The sequence below is a fragment of the Sinocyclocheilus grahami genome, unplaced genomic scaffold (genome assembly GCF_001515645.1).
Source record: "Sinocyclocheilus grahami isolate Dianchi unplaced genomic scaffold, SAMN03320097.WGS_v1.1 scaffold1205.1, whole genome shotgun sequence".
Taxonomy (NCBI): domain Eukaryota; kingdom Metazoa; phylum Chordata; class Actinopteri; order Cypriniformes; family Cyprinidae; genus Sinocyclocheilus; species Sinocyclocheilus grahami.
The window spans coordinates 295,063-306,370 of NW_015506384.1; the positions used below are offsets into that span (position 1 = coordinate 295,063).

The 11,308-nt window shown below is 41.1% G+C and overlaps 1 long non-coding RNA gene across 1 annotated transcript; it reads right to left on the reverse strand.

The window, feature by feature from the left end:
* Positions 1–9,181: 9,181 nt before the first annotated feature.
* On the reverse strand, positions 9,182–9,862 carry LOC107568001 (uncharacterized). The gene is made up of 3 exons (XR_001606693.1): positions 9,805–9,862; positions 9,338–9,398; positions 9,182–9,229 (listed from the first exon to the last, which is right to left on the reverse strand). It is a non-coding gene; the product is annotated as an uncharacterized lncRNA (long non-coding RNA).
* Positions 9,863–11,308: the final 1,446 nt, after the last annotated feature.

Here is an 11,308-nt window from a genome sequence, read left to right on the forward strand (position 1 = left end):
TTTAAAGGCCACACTTCATGTGACCCGCCCCAGTCGGTGGTTCGGTCAGATGCAGATGAAGATGTGAGAAAACGCTGCAGGATACCATAAGCATGGTGCCAGGCCTTTCGGCCTTGATTTTTCCATTCTTCAAGTTACTCTGACGCAAACTGGTTCTTTCTCATCAACCAACTTCAGCAAGATCTTGGGGCCTTAAGATTGCATCAGGAATCTTTTTCAGACAGACTCGCAAGTATCAAACTTAGTCGATTTAATTGATGCATTAAGTATCAGTTACACCTTTTTACAAGGTGTGTTTGAACTAAGAATCTGACGTTTTCCCTCAGGTTTTAGATCTGCTGAATATGCAAAGTGTTCCATAAAATTCATTCTTTATGCCTCTTTCTGTGCTGAGTTAAACTTTAACCCTTTCCTATACCAACTGTATGTGTGTGTGTGTGTGTATGTGTATGTTAGACCAGTTTATGTGTGTATGTAGGATGTTAGACCAGTTTATGTGTTTATGTAAAGTGTTTATGTAGTTAATAAAACCTTACTTGTATCACACTTGACGTGTTCATTGTTTGCTCATAACCGGAGTCACTAATCATGCAGATTTACGTTACAAGCTTGGTAGAATTGCACAGTAAGAAAGTTATTTCCCCTAACCAGGAAATTAACGTTCTTAGAATTGACAAGACAGTTGACCCTGAGTGGTCAGCTAAATATCTACAGCGGATCTAAAATATGAATAGTTAATTATAACTAGTTATGGTTAATTATTCATATTTCCTGTCGTTGAGCTAAATTCGCTACACCTCCTTCGGGAAGGATGGGGCTTCTGCAACGTTCCTGTTTCAATTGGAACGGGTACGTTTTCCCAGTGTTATCCAGTCTCATTGAGTGGGTAGTGCTATGACAACAGTGACTGGTCTTCTTGTTGCGAGCCCCGGCCTACACCACAAAGGGGTGCAGACGGCTCACACAGGACACAGGAAGGGGCAGCATCCATGGCGCTTTGGTAGGGATCCCTATTAGTCGGTCACCGACGTGACGTCCAGAGTGACCGACTGAAAGGGAACGTCTCGGTTACGTATGTAACCCTCGTTCTCTGAAAGAGGGAACAGATACGTCACGTCCCGTCGCCACGGCTGCTGTACCAACGCTGAGCAGCCGGGTCACCGGCTCGGCTCCTCAGCAAAAACCTGGTATGCGTTGCACCGGCTACCTTTTTATGCTCACGTTGTGGTCAGCAGCAGCTGGATGCAATCATCGTATGCCAATGTGCATTGGCTCGTTTAGCTTACAATCGAAGTGGATTGGTCTCTCCAAGCGAGATCCCAATTCGTCAGTCACCGATGTGACGTCTCCATTCCTACCTTCAGGGAACGAGGGTTACATACGTAACCGAGACGTTCTTATGAACTTTCTGTTTATCAAAGAAACCTGAAAAAATTCTACTCAGCTGTTCTGAACAACAATAATAATATTCAGTCCAATGGAGCATCGAAACCTGATCTCAGGTGTGGGGCTGCTGAGCGGGAGCAGCCCAAGCCGTCAAGCTCCTCATATCGCCAGTCTCAAAAACAGAGCGTTGCAACCCGCACCCCTCCACAGAAAGATCGGGGGTCAGGGCGACGCTCTCAGTCGGGGTCTTCTAGACAGAAAATGGATCTGCAGACCGTTATTTTGTCTAAGAGGACCTCGGCTAAACAGTCCTACCATTGTCAGGTCCCTGAGGGCAGCTCCACCTGGGGAGGAAAGGATAACACCTCAGTATACAGTGCCCAATCCTCCTAAGTGCCCCCACGGAGGTTCATTGATGCCCCTGCCACCCTCAGTGCTTCAGGGCTCAGTGAGCTCCGACGAGCGAAGATCCCAGCTGCTGCCCGGCAACGGTAAGGCACGGGAGAGCTCGCCCCCTCAAGTGAAGAGGCTACAGCAGTCAGGTCGGTTGTTCCCTGCCGGTCATCCGCTTCAGGGCACCGAACTGTCTCCTCTAATAAAACCAGAGGCCATCCTCGAGAGGCTGGTTCTCTTAGTAGATTATCTGGCTGCGTGGGAACTTCTGCCAAATATATCAAAATGGGTCCTGCAGGTTGTAGAGAAAGGCTACAGAATCCAGTTCGGTTCTCATCCTCCTCGTTTCAACGGGGTCATTCCCACACTAGTGGGCCCCGAGCACGCTCTGGTAATGGAACAAGAAGTAGATGAAACACGTGTTCCTCCTCTCTCTCGAGAGTGTCCAGGTTTTACAGTCGTTACTTCATCGTTCCGAAGAAGGATTGGGGGTTGCATCTGATTTTAGATCTACGTCTTCTGAACCGCGCTATCAAACGGCTTCGGTTCAAGATGCTCACTATCAAGCAGATAATATCTCAAATCCAGTCCGATGACTGGTTTGTTACAATAGATCTCAAAGACGCTTATTTCCATGTTTCCATCCTTCCTCAACACTGGAAGTTCCTGAGGTTTGCTTTCGGGGGCAAAGCATACCAAAATCAAGTTCTTCCCTTTGACCGGTCACTCTCACCCCGCACTTTCACGAAGTGTGTGGATGCAGCTCTGGCTCCTTTGCGACTCCAGGGCATCCGCATACTCAATTACATCGATGATTGGTTGATACTAGCTCGATCGGAGCAGTTGGTGGCTCGGCATCAAGATGTCGTCCTCGCCCATATGAGAGAGCAGGGGTTAAGACTAAACGCCAAGAAGAGTGTACTTTCTCCACTACAGAGAACCACTTATTAGGCGTGGTGTGGGATTCTACAACGATGCAGGCACGTTTGTCTCCTGCTCGTATCGAGTCAATCCTCACTTTCAAACAGTTTCAGAGGCTGTTGGGTTTGATGGCAACGGTGTCCAACGGTATACATTTTGGCCTGCTGTACATGAGACCCTTGCAGTGGTGGCTCAGGACCAAGGGATTTTCCTCGAGGGGGAAGCCGCTTCGCATGATCAAGGTCACGCGGCAATGCTTACGTGCCTTGGACATGTGGAAGAAACGTTGGTTCCTAGTTCAAGGCACAATGTTAGGGGCTCCTTGTCGTCGTGTAACGCTAACGACAGATGCCTCTCTCACGGGCTGGGGGGCGGTCATGAGTGGCCGCTCTGCTCAGGGTTTGTGGGAAGACCATCATCTCACTTGGCACATCAACTGCCTGGAGATGCTGGCTGTGTTTCAAGCTCTGACACACTTCCTTCCAGACCTAAGGGGAAATCATGTGCTTGTCCGCACAGACAACACATCATTGGTCTCCTACATCAATTGGCAGCGGGGTCTGCGTTCGCACCCCTTTTACAAGCTGGCGCGCCAGATCCTTCTGTGGGCTCAGGGGAAGCTCCTCTCGCTAAGAGCAGTTTACATCCCTGGGAATATGGAAGTGGATCTATTTGCGTCGCAGAAAACGACACACTGCCTGCTCTGGTTCTCCCTCACGCATCCAGCTCCACTGGGGCTGGATGCCATGGTACAGACAGGGCCAAGGCTTCATCTGTACACTTCTCCCCCGATCGCTCTGCTCCCGGGAGTTCTGGAGAGAGTACGCCGGGATGGGTCTGTCTGTTGCTAGTAGCCCCGATCTGGCCAGCCCGAGTATGGTTTTCGGACCTGGTGTCCCTCCTCGACAGCTCTCCGCTGGAGAGTCCGATCAGGAGGGACCTCCTCTCTCAGGCGGGGGGCACCTTTCTTCACCCCCGCCTGGAGTTATGGAAGTTGTGGACATGGCCCCTGAGGAGGAACAGCTCCTAGCATCTGGTCTCTCAACTGAGGTTGTTGAGACTATACTCCAGTCCAGAGCTCCCGCCACTAGGAAACAGTACGCCTTAAAGTGAAAGCTTTTCACTTCATGGTGTGGACAGCTCCTGCAAGACCCAGTCAACTGCCTAATTGGTACAGTTCTAGAGTTTCTGCTGGAGCGATTCTCCACAGGGTTATCTCCCTCCACTCTGAAGGTATACGTGGCGGCCTTAGCTGCTTACCACGCCCTTCTGGGTGGTCAATCATTGGGAAGACACCCACTTGTCACTCATGTCCTCCGTGGCGCCCTGAGGCAGAGGCCGGTACAGCGCACTAAGGTGCCCTCATGGGACCTGGCTGTGGTTCTGGAGGGCTTATGCAATGCCCCCTTTGAACCCATAGAGGAAGACTATCTTTCTCCTCGCTATTTCCTCACTTAAAAGAATCGGGAATCTGCAGGCACTTTCTGTTTCATGCCTGGAATTTGCTCCAGGCATGGTTAGAATATTCCTTTACCCGAGGGTCGGGTATGTCCCTAAGGTGCCCGCTTCTTCGCCAGGGCCCATAGTACTTCAGGCATTCTGTCCTCCTCTGTTCCAGGAAGTAGGCCAAGAAAGGCTTAATCTGCTCTGTCCAGTTAGAGCACTGGACGCTTATGCACACAGAGCTGCCCCGTGGCGTTAGGCAGATCAGCTGTCTGTTTGCTTTGGTCCGCCAAAGAAAGGATCAAGCAGACTATGAGTAGGTGGGTGGTTGAGGCCATCTCACTAGCCTACGAGTCCTCTGGCCTCCCATCACCTATGGGGGTCAGAGCTCACTCGACCAGGAGTATGGCGGCCTCCAAGGCTTTCAACTTGGGTGTGGCCTTGCAGGACATTTGTGCTGCGGCAGGCTGGTCCTTTCCGCACACTTTTGCAACCTACACCTGGCATCTACCCCAGGTTCCCAAGTTCTCTCTTCGTGATGTGCTCATCTGATACACACACAGGCAGGGACTTGGTAGTATGGCGCAGTGGGTATTCTCGTTCCCAAAGCGAATCTCGACGCAGCTCGAGTTCCTGAAGAGGAACATCTCTAGGTTACGTATGTAACCATGGTTCCCCGAGGGAAAAAGACGCTAAATTGGCATTCTGTTTTCTCATGAAGTATGCATACTATACTAAGGTACTGTGGGGAAAAAAATGCTAACGATTGTTTATAAAATTCTTTTAGGACTGTGAATATACCACTCTTACAGGAAGGAGACGCTTGTTCTGTTTTCAACTCCATTCAGAATCTTAGAACAAGTGTGCATTCACTATTTTACAGATGTTACTTTCATTTGATTTATTTACTCTATGGTAAACTATGCTTGCTATGTTGTAATTGTATTCTTTGTTTCGATAAATTGTTACTAGTATCAGTGAACATCACAATAATGTTAATAATGTAGTTTGTGTAAACAGCATGCTTACTTTTTAATTTCAGATGTGAGAATAACAGTGTAAAAGAACTTGTTGCAAAGAGAGCCAAAGCAAAGCAGCCCACTCGCTCATGAAAAACAGAGACTGTTGTTGACATGTTCCACAGGCTCTGAGAATTTTCTGTAAAGCTGCTTTGAAAAGATGTGTATTGTAAAAAGCGCTATACAAATACATTTGAATTGAATTCTTCAGGAAAAAAAAACAATGTTTCCATTTAGGTGAAAAACCTGACGCAGGAGATGGCCTCTCAGGATGAGCGCATTGCCAAGATGACCAAAGAGAATGACAAACAGCAATCAGATAAGAAGATCAAAAAGTGAGTGGTTATCAGATTTTGAACTTTCCACAATTACATGATCCAAACCATTGTATAGATGGTAGACTGTTTAAAAAACGAAAATATGCTGCCTTATAGGCCAAGAATGCTCTGGCCCATGCGTAAGGAAAACAATTACACATGAAAATACAATAAAGATTAGTGAAATGCAGTAAAAAAAATTCAAACAAAATCATAGAAACATATACACTTCTTCTGGTTTCTTAGTGTAACGCAATGAAAAACTTTGTGGTTTATATCTCACAATGGTGTGACGAGGTCTAGAACAGTAGTGCCGTTAAACATATGGATAAAAGCAAGATATCTAGCAATTTTAGGTATACTTACCAGGGCTTGGTCTGGTGTGTGAAAGAGTTAGAACAAGCATTTGTGTAGGTGTTGTTAGGCTATATTAAATTTACTTACTGTCACTATAAAGATTTGTATGTTTATATTAATTTCAAAGTATTTATGAACACTGTTACCGACTTTGACTTTCAATGCAATATTTTATTAAAAAATTAAAAGAGGACTGTTTGAGTAACACTCTTTACTCACTCTTGCACCCGGAACCTGTAACTCATATCATAATTATTATATATAAGCATCATGCCTGACACCTTAGTAAATAACTAAAGACTAAAACTAATATTTAAGCTAAACAAACATTTACAGTTGTGACAAATTCAGAGATGTTACACAATTTTGGTATTCTGCTGTTGAGAGAAAACAATTACCACATGACAATGAACTGTTGTATTGGTGCCATTTTTCTGGATCAAATCTAAAACACAATGACTAACTAAAATGGTTGGAATCATCTGGCCTTTCGCTTAAAATAACTGTGGTTTATTTATTGAAGTCACGTTTAGAGACACGTACAGAGAAAATAGTGCATCCATGACAGCCACGACTTGTAATGTGTAACTTTGTGTTTTAAATTTAATGGATGTACATGTAACAGAAAAATAGCAAAATTCAATTCCAGAGTTTGGGAGCCAAATGCGAAAAAGCTCTACCTCCTTTAGTGGACTTTGCTATCCTAGGTATTACCAAAAGTCCAGAGTTTTGCAACCTCAGGGAGCGTGATGGATTGTAGCATGATTGAAGACTAGTTAGGTATGCAGGAGCTAACCCATTAAGGGCCTTACAGGCAAGTAATAATATTTTGTAACTGATACAGAACTTAATAGGTAGCCAGTGCAGAGACTGTAAACTTGGGGTAATATGATCATATTTTTTTGACCTGGTAAGGACTCTAGAAACATGTCCTAAAAGTAGATAACAGTTTTAGTTTAAACACTCTCTCAAGAACAACTTTCATTTGATTTCCTTATACTGTATTTGATCATGTTTTCATGAATTCCAATGAACACACAGTTGAGGATTAGTGTGAATTTACAGTGTTTTGATGACCGCATCCAGAGAGGAGTCTTCAGCTAAAACAAATGCAACCAAATAAAGAAATGTGAATGGTGTCATCTGCTATCTGAACAAAATGACTAAATCTAGTGGAGAAAAGAAAAGGTCATTTAAAACAATATTTACAAAAATATTTTCTGTATTCATTAGAAACTATACTTTTCTTGTAAGCTATACTCTATTTTCTTAGTGATTTGGTCCCTTGAGTTACATAAGGGTTTTGTGCACGCATAATTCCTGTTCAAAGATTATGATGGAAATGTATCTATAGCTTTTCAAGAGCGTGGAACATCCTCAAACTTTAATGAATGCGTATACAGTAAAATCCTGAGTGTTAAATTAACACTGCTCGGAGCATATATGGTCCCACTCTAAAAGAGTGTTAAAGTAACACTGAAGCAGTGTTAAAGTTAATGAGATAGTTATGTGATTAATTAAGTGCTGATTGATCATTAGTAATGAACACCTGATGTCAACAAGCAGAATCACTGAAGAAAAGAGAAACACAAGAACTACAACAGACTTCAGCCACAGCCTTAGATTAAATCAACTGAAATAAAAGAAGAAATTAAATCTCTCAAGATCTCAGCAGAAGATAATTAAACAACTCCACAAACAACATCACCAGCTTCACAAATTACTAGCCAGTTTAACTTTTTTTTGTCATGCATCAAAAAAATGTCTTATTAAGAATTAACAGAGGTTTAGATGTTAATGTTTGAAGTCACCATTGTGTAGATACATGTTTGCTTTAGTTAGGCTCTTGACCCTTGACTTTCTAACATTCGTTTTTTTTTCTCTGGTTGCTGTAACTGTGTTTATGAAACACGTTTGTTATGGCAAGAGAAAATGTGATCAAGTAATATTGGCCGTTTTTTTGATAATGCTGTAGATATCATGTATGGCCTGATTCACTGACATCATGTGTAATTTAGTTTTTTTTATGGATTATAACTGCGTTTTATTGAAATAATATGAAGAACTTGCTGATTGTTCATGTCTATTAATGACAGAATTGAAACCTTTTTGTGAGCCATATTTCTAAAAGTGCTTTATCAATTTTTCTCACATTCTCATATCATAGAACTGCAATAATACAGAAATCATAAAACCACTACATATTTTGATAAAATGCAATCAGAAACTCAGACGCATGAAATGATTTTATCATAAGTTCCTTGCCATCACATATGTGCTTTATAAACACAATTGTAACAGCCAAAGAGACACTTATATTTAATAAGTCAAGGGTCAAGAGGCAACTAAAGCAAACACTATTCACCAGAACGGTAAGTTGAAAAAAAAACTAAACCTTAATTCTCAATAAAGAACTTCTGTTTTAGATACTCCAGAAATAAAGTCAAACTGGTTCATAATGCATGAAGTTGGTGATACTGTTTGTGGAGTTGTTTAATTATCTTCTGCTGAGATCTTGAGAGATTTAATGTCTTTTATTTAACTTGATTTCATCTAAGGCTGTGGCTGAAGTCAGCTGTAGTTCTTGTGTTTCTCTTTTCTTCAGTGATTCTGCTTGTTGACATCAGGTGTTCATTACTAATGATCAATCAGCACTTAATTAATCACATAACTATCTCATTAACTTTAATGCTGCTTCAGCGTTACTTTAACACTCTTTTAGACCATACAGTATATGCTCCGAGCAGTGTTAATTTAACACTTAGGATTTTACTGTGTAGCTTTCAGTGCAATGGTTAGATACAGTATGTTTCAGTTGTAATAGTTGTAAGTGTAAAACAGCCAGACTTACTTTTCATGTTGACGGTTCATCGTATGGATATGGAGATGGTTAATTGTCCTAAAATCAATAAAAATTTAGTCAAACACTCTCAAGTAAAAATGTTCTTAATTTTCATTTATTTCTATAAACACCGAATGCTGATGGCTCTCAAAGAGAAGTACTCACCTTAAGACATATATAGTCCGACAAACAAAATGTGAACAGTGTCATCCGTAATCCTGATCATCTGTAAAATGCCAGTCACAATAAATCAAGAGGGATTTTCTTTATTCTCTATGCATTATGGCACTTTTCTTATAGGCCTCTTGAATTTACATGTGCATTTTGTACTCACATAATTCAGATGAAGATTATGTTTGGATATTATCTTTGGGGTCTGACAGTATATGCTCCGAGCAGTGTTAATTTAACACTTAGGATTTTACTGTGTAGCTTTCAGTGCAATGGTTAGATACAGTATGTTTCAGTTGTAATAGTTGTAAGTGTAAAACAGCCAGACTTACTTTTCATGTTGACGGTTCATCGTATGGATATGGAGATGGTTAATTGTCCTAAAATCAATAAAAATTTAGTCAAACACTCTCAAGTAAAAATGTTCTTAATTTTCATTTATTTCTATAAACACCGAATGCTGACGGCTCTCAAAGAGAAGTACTCACCTTAAGACATATATAGTCCGACAAACAAAATGTGAACAGTGTCATCCGTAATCCTGATCATCTGTAAAATGCCAGTCACAATAAATCAAGAGGGATTTTCTTTATTCTCTATGCATTATGGCACTTTTCTTATAGGCCTCTTGAATTTACATGTGCATTTTGTACTCCAATAATTCAGATGAAGATTATGTTTGGATATTATCTTTGGGGTCTGTATTGGGGAAAATCATGGACGATAATGTTTATTCTATATCTATTTATTTGAGTCAAAAATAATAACCTAAGGAAATGGTAATAAACAGTTGAAAGAAGCTCAGCTGATACGACTCTTTATATGACACTTCATGTTGTATGTTGCAAATCTGGATTCTGATGCATCTAAAGCATTAGAAAAGCCTTTTATAGAAGACATGAAACCATGGCACTCATGCAAAAATATTGTATAATACATGTTGAAGCGTACTCACATGTTCCTTTCTTTTTTAGTATGGAGCTTTGTATGGATACCTGGATATCACCTTTAAAAACATATTAACATAAAACATTTGTAACCCATACTGGTTTTAACAGTGAAACTGGAATTAAGACATGTAGGCCTACTCAGTGAATGTTAAACACCCCATGGAAAAGAATTTGAAATGAATAATTTTGAAAGAAAAGCGATGTGTTATCTGTTGTAGTTCAAATTTGTCTGACAAAAGTGGCATTAATTCGTTGTAGAAATAAGAAAAGTAAAATCATATACATCATATACATATACACAGTCATATACACAAGACATGCTCCACCTAAAAATGTCAGTTTAAAAGTAACATATTGTAAACTAGGTTTTAACAGTGCAGGTATTTTCTACCACATGACATCATCAGTCTGATGTGGTTGGGAGATTTGTGCGCTTTTTCATTTAGCTTAATCTTTGCCTTTAAATGCAATTAAATATTCTCAGGAGACCCACTGTCCCCCAGAAGTCGCACCTTATGAATACCTCACGTGTGTTGTTTCATTCAAGTGTAGTTCACTACTCCGAAAATCAGTGGGTATCCAAAGAATGCGTATCATGTTGACATGGGTTGCATTTGGAAAGTCTTTTCTCATATCTGTAGCTGCCATGTGCCCTGACATGTTGTTGTTTAAACAAACTTTTTAAATGAACCAGAACGTTATGAGTGCAAAGGTCAGGCTCCTGCTAGTGACATCAGCTCTTTCTTCAAAGACTGTTCATGTGACCAGCAGACAAACCGTTACATCAACATATGGTAACTTTCTACATATATTTTGAGTAGATAACAAATAGTATATTTTCAGTGAAGGATATGTTTGCTGTTACTGTTACTATATGGAGACGTACATCTAAACCCCGGGCCGACAAAAGCTGGTTTGAGCATTCCTGTGCCACATGGACTCCTGGGAGAAATTTAAACCCTGGGCCGGCAACTGAACACTTGGACTTGTTGATGGTATACAACACCAAGCGAAGGTTTTGCAGCAGGGGAGCTTAGGGGTTGGACTCAAGTCTACATCCTGCGATTGTGAAACAGCATCAGATCAATCTCTTTAAAACTGTAAATCATGCAGGGATTTTATGGGACAGCGATGCAAAACCAAAAGGTCTGTTGGGTTGTCATTTGAATATTCACAACATTATGGCAAAGATTGATGAAATGAAACATCTTGTAATTAATTCAAATTTAGATTTTTTATGCTTATCTGAAACATGGTTGAATACTACTTCGCCATCAGCAATGTTACATATTCCTGGCTAAAATATTTTTAGAAGAGATAGTGTAACGAATCAGCTCATGAGGAAATATGAATAATTAACCATAACTAGTTTTAATTAATTATTCATATTTTAGATCCGCTGTAGATATTTAGCTGACCTCTCAGGGTCAACTGTCTTGTCAATTCTAAGAACGTTCATTTCCTGGTTAAGGGAAATAACTTCCTTACTGTACAATTCTACAAAAGCTT